The 16,619-nt window shown below is 36.8% G+C and overlaps 1 non-coding gene across 1 annotated transcript; it reads left to right on the top strand.

Moving 5' to 3' along the window:
* The first annotated feature begins 279 nt into the window (after positions 1–279).
* On the top strand, positions 280–341 carry LOC112131145 (U7 small nuclear RNA). Its single transcript, XR_002913286.1, has one exon. It is a non-coding gene; the product is annotated as a U7 small nuclear RNA (small nuclear RNA).
* Positions 342–16,619: the final 16,278 nt, after the last annotated feature.

The following is a 16,619-nucleotide window of genomic DNA, read 5'->3' as shown; positions in this document are numbered from 1 at the left end:
TTAAACCCAGGAGACGGAGGTTGCAGTGAGCTGAGATTGTGCCACTGCACTCCAGCCTGGTGACAGAGCAACTCTCTGTCTCAAAAAAAAAAAAAAAGAGTTGGAAAGAAAATAAAGAATGGTATTGAAAACCAAAAAAATAAAATAAAATAAAAAATAGGTATAGAAATTAGAAAGGAAGAAATAAAATTATCTGTATTTGTACATGATGTAAACTTTTATCAGGAAAATCCTAGGGAATTCACAAAGAAGCTATTAGAATTAATAATATACAAGTTCACATGTTACAACTCCTTTAAAATTTGTCTAGCTGGTTCTCAGGTTTTTACCAGAAAACTCATGAAAATGCACACATGAACACACACACACGAGTTTACCAAAATTTCATAATACAAAAGCAAAATACAATAGTAAATTTTGATACACTAGAAAAGAACATTCTGAAAAGAAAATTAAGAACACAATTTCATTTACAATAGCATCAAAAGGAACAAAATACTTAGGAATATGTTAAAGGAATTGTAAAACATATACTGAATATTACAAAATATAGTAAAAAGAAATAAAAGAACATCTGTACAAATGGAAAGACATCTACTGTTCATAAATAGGAAGACTGGTAACACTGATAAAATGACAATGCTCCTTAAGTGATCTATGGATTAAATTAAATCCCTATGAGGGGTGAGGGAGAGAAAATAACTGGGGAGAGTGCTGGTAAGTACAAGGGTTCATTTTTGTGCTAATGAAAAGTGTTCCAGAATTAAAACTATGCAGTTATTTTTAAAACCACTAAATTATAAATTTTAAAAGGGTTAATTTTATGCTATGTGAATTATATCTTTAAAAAGAAAAAATACTAATATTTGAGACATATAGACATAGCGAATATATGTTCAAACTACTTTTACTGAATTCAAAAATTGTTTTTCAACAGCCATATTTTATCAATAGCTCACATTTACTTTGTGATTAACTTATTCAACACTCATCTTCACTCCCCAACCTCCTCTACCATTACCAAAAACATTACTATCAGAGCATTCAGTGTACACATGTGGAGGCAATTTGATTATTCTAGCCCAAGATATTTATGTTGAACTAATAGATATATTTTCCTTCCTATGAAATGTAGGCAACTAGAAACATGAGTCAGAAATTAAAGTGTAAATTCGGATTGTTTAGAAGACAAATTAACATTATCTGTAACTGAGAGTGGCTCAATGTTCACCAAACCCATTTTTTCCCACCCTGGGCATATGAACTATACTTCTCAATCCCTCTAGGTGAAGCCATTTGATTAGTTGTGACCAGTAAAAGGTATATAAAAATAATATATGACATGTCCAGGCCTGGTTGTTAAAATGTTTTAAGTAATCCTCCATGTTCTTTCATCATTCTCACTCACAGATAGATGTAAAGAATAGAGCAACTACCTCAAGGCCCTAGGGAATGTTGGAGCCACTAGAAGGAAAGAATCATGCTTCCTGAGTCACGCAAATGAGTCACACAAGCTTGAATTTCCAAATTGGATGCTTCATCAATGAGTAATAAACTCTTAACAGGTTAAAGAACTGAGGTTTGGCTATTACAATTCACTATTGTTAAGTTACTGTGATTAAATACATGATTTCTCTGAAAAACTATATGAGGAAGTCAGGGGCCTCTCTAAAGTCACTGATCAACCTGCAAGAAGCTTTAAAATGTATGAATAAAAAATAAATATAGGATAGGCATGGGGGCTCATGGCTGTAATCCCAGTACTTTGGGAGGCCAAAGTGGTCAGCTCATTTGAGCCCAGGAGTTTGAAATCAGCCTGGAAAACATAGTGAGACTCTGTTTCTATAAATAATTATAAAAATTAGCTGGGCATGGTGGTGCGTGCCTGTGGTCCCAGCTACTTGGGAAGCCGAGGTAGAAGGATCTCTTGAACCCAGGAGGCATACATTGCAGTGAGCCGAGATCATGCCACTTTACTCCAGCCTGAACAACAGAACAAGACTCTGTCTCAAAAATAAATAAACATGTATATACTTATATATAAATATTTATATGCTTATATATCTATATATGTCACAAACACATAAATATATATTATATAAACCTACATAAATATATAAATAATATATAAATATATATATATGTCAAATACTTTTAACCCTGCCAAAGTGTCCAACATTGTTAGCTGATCTTTTTCTACTTACACTAGGGAAATAAGCCAGCACTGAATTTGGCAGGGATTAGCAAAAACAAATTCAAGCTTATTAAGTAAGACACTTAATTTTCATCTAAGTGTTCATGTTCCTATAAAATTTTGATATTTATGCTTATTATCTTCAGATCTCATTTTATGCAAAAAATTTAGGTCAAAGAGAAAAATATACCAGAGTTTATACTCAATTATAATTACTCAGATCTGGAGAAGATCTGGTACACAGACAGGCATAGCTAAGCTTCCCAGTTCACTCATGCATTCTACAGGTATGGATCATGAGGTGAAAAAAGCCTAGATGTATAAGCAAAGTGGTGTTATTGGAGAATTATGGGTTTGCTAGCTTGATGGAGGGAAAGCACTCTCAAAAAACAATGTGAATATTTTTATAGCAATCAACATAGGTGGTAGGACCTTGATTAAAAATATAGCAGTAGAATACAGAATAAGTAGTGGGTCTAAGAAATGGCAGAATTCATGGACTAGATAAATATCATAAAATAACAATCTACATTATTTCCAGTAGTCCCACATGGAGACTGGAAGAATGACAAATAGAAAGACAGAATTTGGAAGTAAGAAAGAAAGACATATTGTTGGGGACTTGGGCAAAGGACTCAGAAGCCCTTCATATGAAGATGATATTTGAAGTTATGAGAATGAGTGAGCATTTTGAGAAAATCAATACAGAGCTGAGCATACAGTTACCCATAAGAAGCACGTATACCTATGTAACAAACCTGCACATTGTGCACATGTACCCTAGAACTTAAAGTATAACAATAAAAAAAACTGGTAAACAGAAAAAACAAAAATTGATCAAAAAACAAGAAGCTGAAAAGCAAACTATCAGTAATCAATATAGAAGAAAGGCATTTGGAGATAAATCAAGAAAGTAGACTCAATGTATTCATCCATTCTCACACTGCTATAAGAAACTGCCTGAGACTGGGTCATTTATAAAGGAAAGAGGTTTAATTGACTCACTATTCCACCTGGCTGGGAGACCTCAGGTAACTTACAATCATGGCGGAAGGGGAAGCAAACATGTCCTTCTTCACATGATGGCAGGATGGAGAAGTGTCAAGCAAAGAGGAAAAAGCCTCTTATAAAACCATCAGATCTCGTGAGAACCTACTAACTATCATGAGAACAGCAGCATAGGGGATAACCGTGCCCATGATTAAATTACCTTTCACTGGGTCCCTCCCATGACATATGGGGATTATGGGAACTACAATTCAAGATGAGATTTAAGTGAGGACACAGCCAAATTACATCATTATGTCCATGGCCACTCCCAAATCTCATGTCTTCACATTTCAAAACACAGTCATGCCCTTCCAATAGTCCCCAAAAGTTTTACTCATTCCAGCATTAACTTAAAAGTCCAAGTCCAAAGTTTCATCTAAGAAAAGGCAAGTCCTTTCCACCTATGAGCCTGTAAAAACAAAACAAGTTAATTACTTCCTAGATACAATGGAGGTAGAGGCATTACGTAAATACACCCATTTCAAATAGGAAAAAAAAATGGCCAAAACAAAGGGGTTACAGGCCCCCATGCAAGTCTGAAATCCAACAAGGGAGTAATTAAATCTTAAAGCTCCAAAATAATCTCCTTTGACACCATGTCTCACATCCAAGTCACGCTGATGCAAGAGGTATGCTCCCACTGCCTTGGGCAGTGCCACCCCTGTGGCTTTGCAGGATACAGCCCTCCTACCAGCTGCTTCACAGGCTGGCAATGAGTGTCTGTGGCTTTTCCAGGTGCAGAGTGTAAGCTATCAGTGGATCTACCATTCTGGGGTCTGGAGGATGGTGGCCCTCTTCTCACAGTTCCACTAGGCAGTGCCCCAGTGGGGACTGTGTGGGGGTTCTGACCCCACATTCTTCTTTTGCCCTGCCCTAGCAGAGGTTCTCTATGAGGGTTCCACCTCTACAGCTCACCTCTGCAGCTTACCTCTGCCTGGACATCAAGGCATTTCCATACACCCTCTGAAATCTAGCCAGATGTTCTCAAACCTCAATTCTTGTCTTCTGTGCTCCCACCAACACCACGTGTAAGCTGTCAAGGCTTGGAGCTTGCACCCTTTGAAGCAATGGCCTGAGCTGTATGTTGTCCCCTTTAAGCCATAGCTGGCATTGAAACTAGACACAGGTCGCCATGTCTCAAGGCTGCACAGAGCAGTGGGGCCCTGGGCCCAGCATGGGACCCGGGGCCTGGCCCACAAAATCATTTTCCCTCCTAGGCCTCCAGGGCTTTGGTGGGAGGGGCTGCCATGAAGGTCTCTGACATGCCTTGAAGACATTTTCCCCATTGTCTTGGTGATTAACATTTGGCTCCTCGTTACTTATGCAAATTTCCGCATTGGGCTTGAATTTCTCCCCAGAAAATGGGTGTTTCTTTTCTATCCCATCATCAGGCTGCAAATTTTCCAAACTTTTATGCTCTGTCATTTCTTCAACACTTTGCTGCTAAGAAATTTTTGCCTCCAGACACCCTAAATCATTTCTCTCAAGTTCAAAGTTCCACAGATCTCTAGGGTGGGGCAAAATGCTGCCAGTCTCTGCACATAGCAAGAGTAACCTTTACTCCCATTCCCAACAACTTCCTCATCTTCATCTGAGACCACCTCAGCCTGGAATTTATTGTCCATATCGCTCTCCCCATTTTGGTCAAAGCCAGCAAACAAGTCTCCAGGAATTTCCAAATTTTCCCACATTTCTCTGTCTTCTTCTGAGCCCTCCAAACTGTTCCAACCTCTGCCTGTTACAGAGTTCCAAAGTCACTTCCACATTTCCAGGTATCTTTACAGCAGCACCCCACTCTCTGTGGTATCAATTTCCTGTATTAGTCTATTCTCATGCTGCTATAAAAAACTGCCTGAGACTGGGTCATTTATAAAGGAAAGAGGTTTAATTGACTCACTGTTCCGCATGACTGGGGAGGCCTTAGGAAACTTACAATCATGGAGGAAAGGGAAGCAAACATGTCCTTCTTTACATGGTGGCAGCAAAGAGTAGTTCTGAGCAAACAGGGAAAAACTCCTTATAAAACCATCAGATCTCATGAGAACTTACCCACTATCATGTGAACAGCAGCATGGGGATAATTGACAACAACCTTTCCTCAAGTAACAGCAAGACTATGGTAGATAAGGAGATCCAGGGAATATCAAAATGCAATTATGGTATTTGACCTAGATTTCATCATCGGAATGTATAACTAGTTTAACATATCTAAATATGTAGCCTGATATTTTAAACCATACAAACTCACAGATACATATGTGTATAATATATATAGATATATATATAATTATACCAATAATACCATGTTTTTAATCTGCTTTGTTTACTCAACAGTATGCCATGAGCATTTTATCCTTTCAAATAAAGTTCTAAAGTATCATTATCAATAGCTAGATATGCTCTATTACCAATTTATAGGCGAATCTACGATGAATTGTAGTAATAAACAGTCACTGCACTTTTAATTTGAGCATTCAAAAACCATTTTCCCAATGCCTGTATTGTGCCTGACAATGCTCGGCTTATGGGAAAAAGATTATTTCAATTAGTTTACAAAGTAGAGCAATGATTTTCAAGAATGGGGTCATAAGTAAATCAACTCCCTCTTTCATTTGCTTTAGAGCCACTGTCTTTATTTTGCACTTGTTTTATCTCTGATTAGCCTTAAGTAAATACAAGATTATTATAAAACCAAATTTAAAGAAAGTTAACTTTTAAAATCCAAACCTATTATATTGAATTCAAGCCTATTGAGAAACACTGATTTAGCAGAAGAGAGAAAATGCTTATCATAGGAGTATAATAGAAGTTTACACTTCTGGAAACTCGTAACTTAAAAGTTTGATCATTTTCCTGATTTGCTATAACTCCACAGGATGTCTCAGTCAGAAGGAAGAAGATACAATGTGGGAAAATGTTTCCCTACTAATAAACATAAATGATTATATTAAGGGGAAACTATAGGAGAAAATGGTTTCAAGGTTATTAGCTCTTACATTAGGATGGAAGACTTTATAACATTGAAAATTTAATAGTAGCAACAACCTAATGGGTCTTTAGCTACAACGACCAAAATATGTGACAGACCTGGGTCTATATTTGGTAATTATATAGTTGCTAAATGACAGTGTAATCAAGACCATTGTCATCCCTCTTTTCATAAACAGTAGAATATTATTCTTTTAATTGATAGTAAAATAAATAATTTCTAAAGATGCTTAAAGAATACAAAACAAAAAGCAGAGGGAGGTGTTAATGAGTCTGATTCTCAATCAAGTTATTTGTAGTTTATGACTTGTATTTCTAAGCACTTCATTTTTCTCAACCTTCAAAGCCACTATACTAAACTTTTGAAGGACTTTTAATCACACTACAAATATTAACAAGATATTTACCATATGCAATAAAACTTATTATCTGCCCTCAATCTAGTTGGGGAAATGAAACAAACTTAAGACAAAATATCAAAAAATATAGGTTCAGTATGTAATTACAGAATAAATTATATGATACAAGTTATAAATAGTTGAGAAAGAGAGATGAAAGAAGGCTGGGGTAGTCAGGAAATATTTAAGAAAAAAGTCCTGTAATATGAGTGGTATAGAGATAGGCAGAAGATTGGCTCAAAACCACATTGTCCAATGTAAAAAACATAAGTTATTTATAGTTACAACTGATTTTACTACAAAAAAAGGAAATGTTTGGTCATGACTCAAATAAAAATATGCCCTTGATTGATTGTAACCTATTGTTTATTTTCCGTATTTATTGGGCTCCTCTTCTGCAAACCTGTTGTCCCCTAGAACTGTATCGAGTTTTTCCTCCACTATTCTTATATTTAGCTCATTTCTTACTTCATAGAAAAAAAAAACCTATTCAGATTAATGCAATACTGTTGCTCCTCAACTTCACAATGGGATTATGTCACAATAAACCCATCATAAATTAAAAATATCATAAGTCAAAAATGCATTTAACACACCTAACTTATGGAGCATTATAGCTAAGCCTAGCATAACTTAAACATTCTCAGAACACTTACATTAGCCTACAGTTGGGAAAAATCATCTAACACAAAGCCTATTTTTTAATAATGTGTTGAATACCTCATGTAATTTATTGGTCATTGTACCGAAAGTAAAAAACAGTATGAGTGTATGGGTACTCAAAATATGGTTTCCACTGGATACATATCACTGTTGGAACCATTATAAAACTAAAAAAATACTGCTAGTCAAACTATTGTTAAGTTGAAGATCATTTGTACTTATTGTATCCCTATTATGTGCCCACAATCCTGCCAGGTGAAAAGAGAGTATAAACAAATGTCTCTGCCATAGAAGACTTCAAAATTTTATTGGAGGAAAGAAATCTAATGAAGATGAAGCAAAGGTACATTGTGTCAAATCAAAGTTCATAAATCACAGTACATATGCTCCTGGAGGAATATGCAAAGCTTTTCAAATGATGTGTGAAAGAATGAAAATTGTTAGGATAATTTCAGACCTTCAACTTTCATATGAATTATTTCCTAATAGTTGTCTACCTGAGACTACACCTGCTAACCAGCAATTGACAGATTCTCTTTGTCCAACCCCATTCACAATCCCCTTCTCCGACTTTATCAAAGAAAAGCACAGCTCTCAGCCATCAGCAATTTTATTACAGTGCATTACAGGATGGAAAAAACTATAGTGTGCCAAACAAAGAGGCAATTTAAAATTATGTTAATGAAGTTGACAAAATGAATGACTAATGGCTGAGTAACATCATTGTGCAACTTGAATAGTGTCTAATTCTTTACTTTTAACAAACTTGAAGCAGGGCCTATTGAATTGCTAGCTGAGAGATCATTAAAAATAATTTTGATGATAAATCAATAAGTGATTTTTGGCAGGTAACTCAAAATGTTTTCAAAAGATTAAGAGACGCTGTTATGAAAAATTCCTTTCGTGCCAATTTAGTTGTGTATGATAAGTTTTTCCTATGTTTACATATTTTAAAAATTAAATAAAATGTTTGAAAATTGATGATAAAATCTGTCTCATTCTTATAAAAAATGGAATTCATCTAGAATATTAAAATATTGAAAAACAGCTATCATTTTATTGAGATACATTTCCAATAACATTTTATATTTTAATTTGCCAAAATATTAATATGCTTATGATTTGATAAATTATGTATTAATAATTTGTAATAATTCATTCCAGAAGAAAAAAATTCAACACTTAGAGCTTTACAGACATAGAGGATTCTAAAAATCTGTATATATACATATATATACACACACATAATTTACCAAAGTAATATAATTAGATTATCAATTTAGTTTTTAAGAATTAAATCATATTAAGATAAAATACCCTAGGAAAAGTAGAATGGAAAAATGAGCTAAAGGAGAAAAAGTAATGATGTAAACTTTACAATCGTTAATGTATTTTGAACTAATTTATGTAATTTTAAAATAAATGATATAGGAATCAAATCAATACAGTATTTAGATTCCATTGGAAACATTTAAAAGAGGAAAATGAATGTTTTATTTTAAAATGTAGAAGTTTATACTATCACTGAAATTACATTCTTTACAACTACTTAAACTTATGACAAATACTTTTTAAAATTATGGCCCTTTGCCCATGCAGATCCATTTGTCTCCCTTTTCTAGCCTCCTCTAAATGCTACACAGACTCATTCTATAAAATAATATTTTGTGACTAAATAGCTTCACTTGCATAAACAGATAATTCACACACACCACCTATAGAAAACCTTTTTCTATATAGGTAAAAAAAGAAATATGAACAAAAATTAAAATACTATTTTCTTCTCTTAGTTATTTTTCCTCTTTTTAAATAATATTCAGTATAGATAAGTGCATGGAAAAATAAGTATTCTCATATACTACCAATGGGAATGTAAATTAGTAACTCTTCCTGAGAGGTAATTTTAAAATATGAATCAAAAGCTTAAAAGTGCCCATTCTTTTTTAAACACAGAAATTTTACTTCTGAGATTTAGCCTAAGAAAATCACCTTGAAAAATCACAAATATTTAACTATAAAGATGTTTATCAAAACTACGTATAAAATATTTTTGAAAATAACAATCTAAACATCAAAAATAAGATACTGGGGTTGCTGGCAAGATGACTGAATAGGAACAGCTCTGGTTTGCAGCTCCCAGGGAGATCGATGCAGAAGGCAGGTGATTTCTTCATTTCCAACTGAGGAACCTGGTACATCTATCTCATCAGGGCTGGTTGGACAGTGGGTGCAGCCCAAGGAGGGTGAGCTGAAGCATGGTGGGGCATCACCTCACCTGGGAAGTATAAGGGGTCGGGGAACTCCCTTTTCAATCCAAGGGAAGTCATTAGGGACTGTGCCATGCACTTTGGCAAATTGGCACAGAGATTGCGCTTTTCCCATGGTCTTCACAACCCATAGACCAGGAGATTCCTTCCAGTGCCTACACCATCAGGGCCCTGAGTTTCCAGCACAAAACTGGGAGGCCATTTGGGCAGACACTGAGCTAGCAGCAGGAGGTTTGTTTTCTTTTGTTTTGGTTTTGGTTTTGGTTTTTTTTCATACCCCAGTGGCGCCTGGAACACCAGCAAGACAAAAATGTTCACTCCCCTGGAAAGGGGGCTGAAGCCAAGTAGTCTGGCTTGGTGGGTCCCACCCCGACAGAGCTGAGCAAGCTAAGATCCACTGGCTTGAAATTCTTGTGCCAGCACAGCAGTCTAAGCCTGACCTCGGAGCTTGAGCTTGGTTGGGGCAGGGGCGTTCACCATTGCTGAGGCTTGAGTGGGCGATTTCACCTGCACAGTGTAAAAAAAGCCACAAGGAAGTTCAAACTGGGCAGAGCCCAACCCAGCTCAGCAAGGCCACGGCGGCCAGGGCCAGACTGCCTCCTCTCTGGGCAGGGCATCTCTGAAAAAAAAGCAGCAGCCCACGTCAGGGACTTATAGATAAAACCCCACCTCCCTGGGACAGAGCACCTGGGGGAAGGGGCAGTTGTGGGCACAACTTTAGCAGATTTAAATGTCCCTACCTGGCAGTTCTGAAGAAAGCAGTGGATCTACCACCACAGCATTAGAGTTCTGATAAGGGACAGACTATCTCCTCAAGTGGGTCCCTGACCCCCCTTTATCCTGACTAGGAGACACTTCCCAGTAGGGGCTGACAGACACTTCATACAGGAGAGCTCTGGCTGGCATCTGGCTGCTGCCCCTCTGGGACGAAGCTTCCAGAGGAAGGAACAGGAAGCAATATTTGCAGGTCTGCAACCTCCGCTGGTGATACCCAGGCAAACAAGGTCTGAAACGGACCTCCAGCAAACTCCAGCAAACCTGCGGCAGAGCGGCCTGACTGTTAGAAGGAAAACTAACAAACAGAAAGGAATAGCATCAACAACAACAAAAAGGACGTCCACTCAGAGACCCCATCTGAAGATCACTGACTTCAAAGACCAAAGGTAGATAAATCCATGAAGATTTGAAGAAACCAGTGCAAAAAGGCTGAAAATTCCAAAAACCAGAACCCCTCTTCTCCAAAGGATCACAACTCCTCGCCAGCAAGGGAATAAAACTGGACAGAGAATGCGTTTGACGAATTGACAGAAGTAGGCTTCAGAAGGTGGGTAATAACTAACTTCTCTGAGCTCTCAGCCCAAAATCTCCTTAAGCTGATAAGCAACTCAATAAAGTCTCAGGATACAAAATCAGTGTGGAAAAATCACAAGCATTCCTATATACCAATAGCAGAAAAACAAGGAGACAAATTACGAGTGAACTCCCATTCACAATTGCTACAAAGAGAATAAAATACCTAGGAATACAACAAGGGATGTGAAGAACCTCTTCAAGGAGAACTACAAACCACTGCTCAAGGAAATAAGAGAGGACACAAACAAATGGAAAAACATTCCATGATCATAGAAGGGAAGAATCAATATCATCAAAATGGCCATACTGCCCAAAGTAATTTATAGATTCAATGCTGTCCCCATCAAGCTACCATGGACTTCCATCACAGAATTAGAAAAAACTACTTTATATTTCATATGGAATGAAAAAAGAGCCCACATATTCAAGACAATCCTAAGCAAAAAGAACAAAGCTGGAGGCATCATGCTACCTGACTTCAAACTACACTACAAGGCTACAGTAACCAAAACAGCATGGTACTGGTACCAAAACAGATACATAGACAAATGGAACAGAACAGAGGCCTCAGAAATAATGCCACACATCTACAACCATCTGATCTTTCACAAACCTGATAAAAACAAGCAATGGGGAAAAGATTCCCTATTTAATAAATGGTGTTTGGAAAACTGGCTAGCCATATGTAGAAAGCTGAAACTGGATCCCTTCCTTATACCTTATACAAAAATTAACTCAAGATGGATTAAAGACTTAAATGTAAGACCTAAAACCATAAAAACCCTAGAAGAAAACCTAGGTAATACCATTCAGGACATAGGCATCAGCAAAGACTTCATGACTAAAACACCAAAAGCAATGGCAACAAAAGCCAAAATTGACAAATGGGATCTGATTAAACTAAAGAGCTTCTGCATAGCAAAAGAAACTATCATCAGAGTGAACAGGCAACCTACAGAATGGGAGAAAATTTTTGCAATTTATATATCTGACAAAGGACTAATATTCAGAATCCACAAAGAAACAGGTTTACAAGAAAAAAACAAATAACCCCATCAAAAATGAGCAAAGGATATGAACAGACACTTCTCAAAAGAAGACATTTATGCAGCCAACAAATATATGAAAAAAAGCTCATCAACACTGGTCATTAGAGAAATACAAATCAAAACCACAATGTGATACCATCTCACGCCAGTTCAACCATTGTGGAAGACAATGTGGCGATTCCTCAAGGATCTAGAACTGCAAATACCATTTGACCCAACAATCCCATTACTGGATATACACCCAAAGGATTATAAATCATTCTACTATAAAGAGACATGCACACGTATGTTTATTGCAGCACTGTTCACAATAGCAAAGACTTGGAACCAACCCAAATGCCTATCAATGATAGACTGGATAAAGAAAATGTGGCACATATATGCCATGAATACTATGTAGCCATAAAAAAGGATGAGTTCTCATCCTTTGTAGGGACATGGATGTTGCTGGAAACCATCATTATCAGCAAACTAACACAAGAAGAGAAAACCAAACACTGCATGTTCTCACTCATAAGTAGGAGTTGAACAATGAGAACACATGGACACAGGGAGGGGAACATCACACACTGGGGCCTGTTGCGGGATGTGGGGCTAGGGGAAGGATAGCATTAGGAGAAATACCTAATGTAGATGATGGGTTGATGGGTGCAGCAAACCACCATGGCACGTGTATACCTATGTAACAAACCTGCACGTTCTGCACATGCATCCCAGAACTTAAAGTATAATAAATATATATATATATTCACATATTTATGTATTAGTGTATTTAAAATACATTTATTTTAACAAGTATAATAAATATATATTCACATATTTATGTCTTCATGTATTTAAATATATTTATTTAAGAAAAAAAGAAATTGAGGCAGTACCCTCAAATAGAAGAATATTATGCAGACCAGAAAACAACAGACAGCATGATTCTACCTCTATGAAATGTTTTCAGTATATATAAATATATGCATAAATATATGCATAGAAAATAATGTAGAATAATTCCCCAAAACATTAACACTAGCTTTCTCTGTGTTGGTTTCTAGTTTGATTCCTTTTGTTTAACTATATTATTGAATTTTCTTCTGCAATGAGCACATATTACTCATGCTTTTAAAAATTATTTTAAAAGTATTATAAATCTCCATCTAAATAAATTCATACAAATGAATATACTAGATAATATTCCAGAAAAAGTTCCATCAAAATGTAAACAATCTTATCTCTAGGCTGTAAAACTAGAGATCTTTGTTTGTTCTTCTTGCCATTTATCTGTATCTTCTAAAGTTAACGTGTTATTTAGGTATTAAAAATGATACAAATTACAAAATATCACTTAGCATGAGATCTATGATTTAATATTATTTAGGACTTATTTAATTCTCTTAAAACAGATTTAGAAACACCCACTCTAGTGTTTTGTTGTTGTGGTGATGTTGGTAGTTCAGGGTTTAATTCTGAAAGAAAATGGTATATTTTGCATCAGAATATGAAACTTTAGGTATTTTTCATTACCAGCCCATGTATAAGATCATCTTGCCATTGTAATTGTACAGATCAGAAACTCAGTTCCAGAATCCTAGAGGTAAAATACTGGTCTGGTCCACACAGGAACAGAAAGCTATTATTACTAAGGTAGAGGAAAGAATTTCTCCCTGCTTTCGGAAAGGTATGAAGAAGTGGGGCAAAGTATTTACAGGTAGATATTTCTTTCATTTAAAGACTGGGACAGGAGATAAGTTAAAAGAAAAAGGGTCATAAAAATTATTCTAAGCTGGGCTCGGTGGCTCACGCCTGTAATCCCAGCACTTTGGGAGGCCAAGGCGGGCGGATCACCTGAGGTCAGGAGCTCAAGACCAGCTTTGTCAACATGGTGAAAACCCAGCTCTATTAAATATACAAAAATTAGCCGGGCATGTTGGCACGCACTTGTAATCCCAGCTACTTGGGAGGCTGGGGCGGGAGAATTGCTTGAACCCGGGAGGCAGAGGTTGCAGTGAGCCAAGATCACACCACTGCACTCCAGCCTGGGTGGCAGAGCAAGACTCTGTCTCAAAACAAACAAACAAACAAACAAACAAAAAACTATTCTAACTGATGCTTCATAATGTAAAGAATAAACAAACCAAATCTAATAGAATAGTTTAGAAAAAAACATGAGAAGTCAGCAGATGCTATATTGTGGTGGTTAACAAACAACTTGAGCTCTAGAATCAGACTCCCTGGGTCCAATTCCTGCTGTTGTCTCTTATTAGCTCTATAATATTGAGTAAGTTATTACATTCTCTCTGTGTCTCAGTTTCCCTATTTGTCTAATGGCAATAGCAGGAGCTACCTCTTAGGATAGTCATAGAATTAAAATCAATATGCTCTCAATAAACCCTAGCCAATAATAATAAGTTTCATAGAGAAATACATATATTTATGAGACTAGACTTGAGGTGATTATCTGTGTGACTTAGGTCAAATTAATTAAACTCATTATGCTTCACCTTCTCGTCAGTACAGTGGGTCTAATAAAATATTCTCTCATGGTTTTATGAGAATTAAAGGAAATAACATATATAAGGAACCTATAGGTTCTTTATCATATATGATGTAAGGCACATCATATATGTTAAATAAATATATCTGACATGTTTACACTTCTGGATTCTGGGTTTTTTTTTCTTCTTTATCTGGCTTTCTTCCTCAGGAGACTGATCTGTGTGGACTACACATTGAATTCCCCTGCCCTATGGCTTTCAGCTGGGTTGAGCCAATAGGGCATGCTCAAAGACCAGAGGGAGAGAAGAGTGAAGTTGAGTATTTATTTTTCTGGTTCCCTTCTTATGAGGTTTTACTTTGGCTGTGCCTCTCATGAGAAAGTGACTGCTCTTTAAAGCAGTGGGCTTTATGTAAACCTCTCTCCCTTTGAGTTTCATTAACCACTGTCTTTCTCTGTCTCTCAGGATTAGGGATAGTAACAGTGTCAACTTCTCTTGGTTCTTACACTGAATCTTGTGGTTCCCATATACCCTGTCAATGTCTTTATGAATATTCCCTTCATAAATAAGCCCTCCTCAAATAATTGTACTATGAATGTTCCTTGTTGATATGGTTTGGCTGTGTTCCCCCCCACCCCCATCTCATCCTGAATTGTGGCTCAAATAATCCCCACGTGTCGTGGGAGGAACCAGGTGGAGATAACTGAATCATGGGGGTGGTTTCCCTCATCCTGCTCTCGTGATAGTAAGTTAGTTCTCACGAGATCTGGTGGTTTTATAACAACCTTGCCCCTTCATTGGGCACTCATTCTCTCTCCTGCCACCTTGTCAAGAGGTGCCCTCTCCCACGATTGTAAATTTCCTGAGGCCTCTCCAGCCATGTGGAACTGTGAGTTAATTAAAACCTTTTTCTTTATAAATTACCCGGTCTCAGGTATTCCTTCACAGCAGTATAAGAACGAACTAATACAGTGTTTCTTATTGAGGTCTTAAATGACTCAGGGAATATGCTGTGGCACATAATAAAGCCTTATCATTTTATAACCCAACAATTTCATGATACTTGTGTTAATAATCAAATTTAAGCATTTAAGAGGGCCTGAGAATCACTTTGCTAATATTCTTGTTTCATCAGAAAAAAAAAAAACACACAGGAAATGTTCATGGACCTCAAAACAGAATCAGTTTCAGAAGGTGATATATTTTAAGTATTTTTTCCCATTGAATCTCATGTCGAAACCTGATCCCCAATGTTGGAGGTGGGGCCTAGTGGGGGGCATCTGGGTTATGGGGGGTGCATTCCTCATGAATGCCGTGATGCCCTCCCCATAGTAATGAGTGAATTTTCTATTAGCTACCATGATATCTGATTTTTTAAAAGAGCCCGGTATCTCCTCCCCTCTCTTTTGCTCCCTCTCTTATCATGTGACATTCTGTCTCCCCTTCTCTTCCTTCATAAGTAAAAGCTTTCTTGTCAAAAGCAGATGCTGATGCCATACTTCTTATACAGTCTGCAGAACTGTGAGCCAAAATAAACCTATTTTCTTTATAAATTACCCAGTTTCAAGTATTTCTTTATAGCAATGCAAAATGGGCTAACACGGGTGGAGGAAGTGAGGAATATTGGGGATAACTGAAATCTACAGGGCAGTTGTTCCATGAGCTGGAGGAAATTAATGGTCCTCCTGCTGAGAATATCTTCCACAGCAAGACATCCTCTATAAGGGATGTTATTACTGGCTGACTATACGAAACGCAAATCTCTCAAATCTAAACTGCTCCAAAGTTCGAAACTTTTTGAGTACTGACATGACACTTAAAGGAAATGCTCATTGAAGCATTTTGGATTTCAGATGTTCAGATGTGGGATGCTCAACTTGTTAAGTACTGGCATGCATCTCTTATTGATGGGGATACATAGTAAGAAGTGCATTGTTAGGCCATTCTGTTGATCTGTGAACATCATAGTGTGTACTTACACAAACCTAGATGATATAGCCTGCTATCCACCTAAGTTATATGGTATAGCATATTGCTCCTAGGCTACGAACCTTTACAGCATGTTACTATACTTAGTAGTGTAGAGAAATAGTAATCCAATGATAACTTGTCCAACAGAAATTTTTCAGCTCCATTATAATCTTATGGGGCCATCATTATAGAGTGGTCCA

This window comes from Pongo abelii, chromosome X (genome assembly GCF_028885655.2).
Source record: "Pongo abelii isolate AG06213 chromosome X, NHGRI_mPonAbe1-v2.0_pri, whole genome shotgun sequence".
Lineage (NCBI taxonomy): Eukaryota > Metazoa > Chordata > Mammalia > Primates > Hominidae > Pongo > Pongo abelii.
Note: the sequence above shows the minus strand (reverse complement) of the source record. Positions and strands in the feature narration are given on the sequence as shown.